Source organism: Hipposideros armiger, unplaced genomic scaffold (genome assembly GCF_001890085.2).
Source record: "Hipposideros armiger isolate ML-2016 unplaced genomic scaffold, ASM189008v1 scaffold_1139, whole genome shotgun sequence".
Classification (NCBI taxonomy): Eukaryota; Metazoa; Chordata; class Mammalia; order Chiroptera; family Hipposideridae; genus Hipposideros; species Hipposideros armiger.
The window spans coordinates 11759-18050 of NW_017732489.1; the positions used below are offsets into that span (position 1 = coordinate 11759).

General features: G+C 48.0%; 1 pseudogene; it reads right to left on the reverse strand.

Moving 5' to 3' along the window:
- Positions 1 to 219: 219 nt before the first annotated feature.
- On the reverse strand, positions 220 to 1051 carry LOC109376492 (protein NipSnap homolog 1 pseudogene; annotated as a pseudogene).
- Between the last annotated feature and the right edge of the window lie 5241 nt (positions 1052 to 6292).

The following is a 6292-nucleotide window of genomic DNA, read 5'->3' on the forward strand; positions in this document are numbered from 1 at the left end:
CCAGCCCAGAGGAAGGAATGGGTGGGGAAGGTGGGAAGGGTCTAGGCAAAGCTGCAAGTCTTCAGAACCCTGGCATCCTTCAGCTCCCCTTTGTGTGAGCTGAGCACTAGCTCCCAGAGTCCTCCCAAATCTGAGAGAAAACCAAGGCAGCTGGACTAGGAGCTCCTCTGTCCATGGCTGCACTAAAGAAGAAGGAAAAAGGTGACGCCAACAGCAACATCACTGGAGAGGCAAGATCTTCAAAGTGATCATGATCCAAGACTCCATGTGTCGCACCAAGGGGACTGTGTAGTAGACATTTTTGTCCCAAACCCTCTTCTTCCAGGCAGCGTTTTTAGTTTCCTCCAGAGACTGCAGGTCGTTATAGGCCCAGAGGTGGTGCACAACACAGAGCTCCACCATCTGCGAGATGAAGGGCCCACTGCCTCCTGGTTCTCCTGACAGTACTGGGTGGCCCGAGCCCAGTTTTTCCCCCACTCGATAGTGGTTCCTGGCTTGAGCTTGTTATGCCCTCGGCTCCTAAATGCTGGGGCCCACTATGGGCTGTGGCTCGTTCCAGAATTTGGACTCATGGGGCATCTGGTTCCTCCTATACAGCAGCATGTTGCTCTGCTCCTTCTGGAACTCCAGGTACTCTTTGCTGGTTTTGAGTTTTGCTGGTTTTGTTGGGTGGCCACCTGAGAATCACCACAGGTGCACTGTCTGGTCCTGCTACCTGTACCATGTGTTCCAGGTGCCCACAGCGAGCAGGGGTGGTCCTCATCCAGGTGCAGCTTGGGTAGCACTGCCTCTGGCAGGCTGTGGTAGGCATCCAGACACTCAGGCTTCATATGTGAAGCTGGATCTTATAGAGTTTGCTGGTCTCCTTCCTGGACAGCAAGGTGTGAGCATCCTTCCAGAGATCCACCTTGTGCACAAAGACAGAGCAGAACCAGCTACCTTCATTGTCCTTGGAAGAGAACCACGCCGCAGCCACAGGCACAACATCCCCTGTGTGAGACCCAGGGCTCTGAGCAGCCAGGGCAGAATTGTTGCACAGCCGTGAAGCCATGTTGGAGTGGAGAAAGTTGGAGGAAGGCCCCACCAACCTTGTCTCTTGGTTATTGACCCACAAGCAACAAGCAGCTGAACTTGGGTTTCAGTAACATAAGGGAAAAAAGAAAAAGAAAGCAACTTGTCTAAAATAAAGGGATGCAATCTTTGGGCACAGCTTTCAAACCTTGGGGATGTTATTTCTTTCATAGTTAGAAATGAACAGGAGAAGGGAAAATTTAGCCCTGATTAGAAAGCCCCTTGCTGCCGCTCCGACTTGGGTCAAGACCCCTGGCAGGTGCCCAGCAGGACTCCAGGTTCACACACATCTCTGAATCAAAGAGATGTGTTGTTACAAGTCAGAGAAAGGGGGGCACATTTTGTTTGTCAGGACCATCATCGATATCTCACTAGCCCAACAGGACTCTAGGTTTTCACACATCCCTTAGGGATGTGTTTACATACTCCCCAAAACTAAGGGGATGTGTTTGCACATGCCCTAAATCAAAAGGATATGTTTAACATGACCCTAAATCAAAGAAATTCATTGCTAAATGCCAGAGGGCTAGGCACCTCAGGGGGAGAAAGAGAGATAAAGAGAATGGAGAGGGGGAGGCAATTCTACTCATAGGAATAAAAGCCTTCATGCACTGTAAGGCGGAGCTGCTTCCCTCTCTTGGGTCAGCCTGCTCCCCATCTTGGAGCATACTTTCTTTTACTAATAAACTTCTGCTGTTCATGCTACACAAACTCTGCCTCTTGATTGAAGTCTTTCTTTCAAGAAGACAAGAGCCGAAGTTTCAACGTCATTTCCCAGTAACAACCCTATGGGCAAAAATAAACGATAAGCCATTTATAAAGAATAGTAATCCAGGGCCGGTCGAGTGGCTCAGTTGGGTTAAGAGTTGGCTTAAGAGCGCGAGCTCTGAGCAACAGGGCCGCCTGTTCGATTCCCACATGGGCCAGTGATGCTGTGCCCAAGCTGAACTGCTGCTGAGCTGCCAACAGGTAGCAGGATGGCTCAGCTGGTGTAACAAGATTGCCTGTTCAATGGTGGGCTATGCCCGCCCGTAACTAAGACTGAACTCTGGCATCTTGAGCTGAGCTGCCACCCGGATGGCTCAGTGGATAGAACATACGCTCTTAACAACAAGGCTGCTGGTTCGACTCTCGCATGGGATGGTGGCTACGCCACCCGCAACTAAGATTGAACACAGCACCTTGAGCTTAGAGGCCACGAGCTCCCAACGGGAAGCCACATGGTGACTGTCACCCTCCACAACGAAGATTGAAGAACAACAACTTGGCTGGTCCCCTTCCCCAATTCCCCAACACTGTTCCCCTCCCCCAATGCCCCAATAAAATCTTTAAAAAAAAAAAAGAATAGTAATCTAGTCGCCCACAGACTTTCAATCAAAATCTCAGCATATGTTTCATCAAAATCTTACAGCAAAGCCTGGCTTAGGAATTGTGTACACAGCAAACATTCACTTCAGCAAACAGTCAGGAGGAACCTTTTTTTGGGGGGGGGGTGCGGGAATTGGGGGAGAGGAACAGTGTTGGGGAATTGGAGAGGGGGACCAGCCAAGTTGTTTTTCTTCAATCTTCGTTGTGGAGGGCGCCAGTTGCCATCTGGCTGCCCATCGGCAGCTCGTGGCCTCTAAGCTCAAGGTGCTGTGTTACAATCTTAGTTGCAGGTGGGCATAACCACCCATGCGGGAGTTGAACCAGCAGCCTTGTTGTTAAGAGCTCACGCTCTATCCACTGAGGCATCCGGGCGGCAGCTCAGCTCAAGGTGCCAAGTTCAGTCTTAGTTGCAGGCAGGCGTAGCCCACCATTGAACAGACAGTCTTGTTGTTAGGAGCACGTGCTCTCACCAGCTGAGCCATCCTGCCACCTGTTGGCAGCTCACCAGCAGTTCAGCTCAGGCGCAGCATCACTGGCCCATGTGGGAATCAAACTGGTGGCCCTATTGCTCAGAACTCGCGCCCTTAAGCTAACTCTTAACCAACTGAGCCACTCATCCGGCACCACAAGAGGAACATTTTTAACCTTAAAAATAGTGATCCCGTAAAAAAAAAAAAAAAGCGATCCCATGCCTACTTTTTGAAAAAGTACAACAAAAAACAAGAAAACAAAAAAAGCACCAGAGTACAAATTTAATCGAATCCCGTAATGAAAGGAGAAGATATTGTAAAATAATGTTGGAACTGAATTTGTTTTCACATTTTAAAATTAACTTTTATTGAAATACTTTATGCACATGATTTTAAAAACCACATAGTCCACAAAAGGTGGCAGGATGGCGCAGCTAAAAAAATAAATAAATAAAATAAAATAGAAACCACATAGTCCAATCTGGTGCTAGTTGAACCCCAATTCCCCCATCCATATGTGAGGTACCAGTGTGTTGAGTTAAGCTAGCCCCTCACAGACAGAGGGGCCAGGGGCACAAGCCAGCCAGTGAAGTACCCACAGAAGTCACTGAGGTGCCCTTTCTGGAAAGCTCTTATGTAAGAATTCCACTTCTGGAGTGGCAGTGGGAGGAGCTCATGAACCCATCCCAAGCAAAACAACTACAACCAGAGAAAATTATAAAAATAACAACCATTTAAAGTTTCTGGAAATTGCCCTAAAGGTAGACAGCAAATGAAGAAGCATTTACTCAAGAAAATCTGCTATATCTGCTAAATCTGCACAGGAGCAGTGGGAACCTGTGGCCCTGGAGCTCGACCAGTTCATCCTTCCCCTCCTGTCCTTCCTCTCCTAGCCATCCCAACCTGCTCATTGGGAGGACAGCTCCACACTGGGCACCACTTTATCCTCAGCTCCAAACCAACAGGTAAGGTATCTCACCAGAAAGAACAGGAAGCTAATAACCCTCATCCCTCCAATGCCAAGTGGCAGAGGACAAATCCTGGCTCCAGCCCTGGCCTGCCAAGCTAAGAGCACTTGTACCCTCAGTGCCTTTGCACCAGCTCACTCAGGGTAGAGCCTTTATCCAGCCACTCTGACCTGGAGGTGTCCTCTTAGAAATTTTCCATGCATTGACCCTTCACTCTTCTCATTGGCTATAAATCCCCTGCTGTCTTTACTGTATCTGGACTTGAGCCGTTCTCCCTCCCTTATTGCAATACCTCTGATACAGTAGTCCTGTGTAAAGTCTTCTTGACCTTTTTAACAGGTATCATGGGGATTTTTTCTTTAACAACTGTTGCTCTGTCTCCTAATGGTATAATATACCCCAGTTCATCTCAAGTCTCAGAGTGAAATCACTGCCAATAAATAAATAAATAAATAAATAAATACAAATAAATAAATATCTTTGGGATCCAGTCAGATATTCCCGTCACTGTCTTTTTTTGTGGACATAGAAATAAATTTATTGCACTGGACCTTGAGTTTTCTGTAAATGAAGGTTTATTCAAGGTAAACATTTAAAACACACCACAATTTCGTAATCCTGCTTGTCATTCCTTCTTTTCTTAAATATGCACTGGGATTCTCAAGCCAAAAGAAAATAGGGAAAGAAAAAATATGGAAGTGGCCGGGAATTGCTGTCACAACACTTTTTCTGCCCATACTCTGGCCACTTCTTTCCAGAACCTGGCTCCAGCAGAATCTTGAGCTGGGGGTTCTCAACACCTGGCCTCTTTCTCTGCCCCATCCCACCCCCGCACTTAAAACTCTAAGCAAACCAGGTTGCCTCCCCTCCCTCGCCTGGTCTGCTGTCCCCAAAGCTGACCTCATTGCTTAACTAAGGGCGAGGAAACACACACACACACACACACACACACCCTCCCCACCCTCCTCCCAGCCCCTTTGCTCTGCTGTCCTCTGCTGGTCGTGGGTGTTAGTGGCAATCAGCCCTCCGCCCTGGCCCCAGGTGAAGAACAGGAAAGAAAAGCAAAGAGCGTAGGAGGGTGCAAACAGACCGCCAGGGAGAGGAAGACGTCAGTCACTGAGGGAAGAGCCACCAGGCGCTGGCATTCCAGGAGAGAGGGGCAGGACCGGACACTGGGGACAGATGATGTTTTTGTTGAATGAATACTAACATAGTTCTTTGCAGGGGTGGGGGAGAACTGGGTGGAGGAGAGGTGTGGGAGTGAGTCTTGTATATTGTTATTATTTTGAATTTCTGTGAGAAACAAAGTCATTTGGTTACAAGGGCAGTCAATCCTGAAATCCAACTCCTGCAAGTCTGGGGGCCCAGATCCCCTTCCTGGGGGTCTTTATGTTTCCAGAAGAGAAGGAATGCGACCTGTCCCCATTCCTGCTGGTTGGCCCAGCGACAGATACTACTCCCTCCTGGAGGCTGCGGGTGTGGTAACCAGCCCCATTTTTGTTGGGAAGTCGGACCCAAGGGTCTAGAGATGTGGGCACCAGTGACCTCCCAGTCTCCTGTGTCGGGTTCTGTCCTGGGAGCTGTAACACTACACTCTGGCTGACGCCCACCTCCAGCAGTAATTTTTTATTGAATTTATTGGGGTGACATTGGTTAATAATACCATATAAGCAGTACTTTAATCTAACCCTGTGCTCCGGTTCTTATACCTGAACAGAAAAGCAGCCAAACCCTGAGCAAAACAGGCAAGCAGCCACCTCCTCTCTTTGGAACCCAGAGCCCTGCCCTGTGGACCACTGACCTCCACCCTCACTAAAACCCACTCACAAGAAAGGCTCCTGGAAACTGCATCCAAGCTAAGCCACCTTCAACTGTTTAGAAATGAAGGGCTATTAGAGATCCTCCTTCCTTTCTAGAATGATACACTGAGACTCAGGAAGGCCAGCTCGCTCAGGGCTTAACACCATCTCTGGGCTACAGCAGCAAATCTGGTCCACAACATGAGCACCCCAGGGTTTTCGTGTGCAGATCACATCTCAGGGTATGTACTATATGGAAATTAAAACAGAAAAATTGTTAAATAATTATCAATGTATTTTAAGATAATAATAAACATGTGGACCAAAGGAACACATTTGTCATAAAAATGACTGTTTCCCAGAACAAACAAAGAAGTCCATCGAAGGGGGACATTGCTTTAGACTTTGCATATGTTGTTAATGTCTGATCTAGTGGAAAGCAGCGGGACTCTCACATTGGCTTTCTGCATCCAGTCTGTTGTGATATCATGTGTCATGTAGCCTGTGGAGAGTTCCACTGTCCCCTTGCGAAAGTGGAAAAGATAACATCTCAATATTACTTCAAAAATAGTCTTAACCAGGCCGGCCGAGTGGCGCGATGGTTAAGAACTGGCTT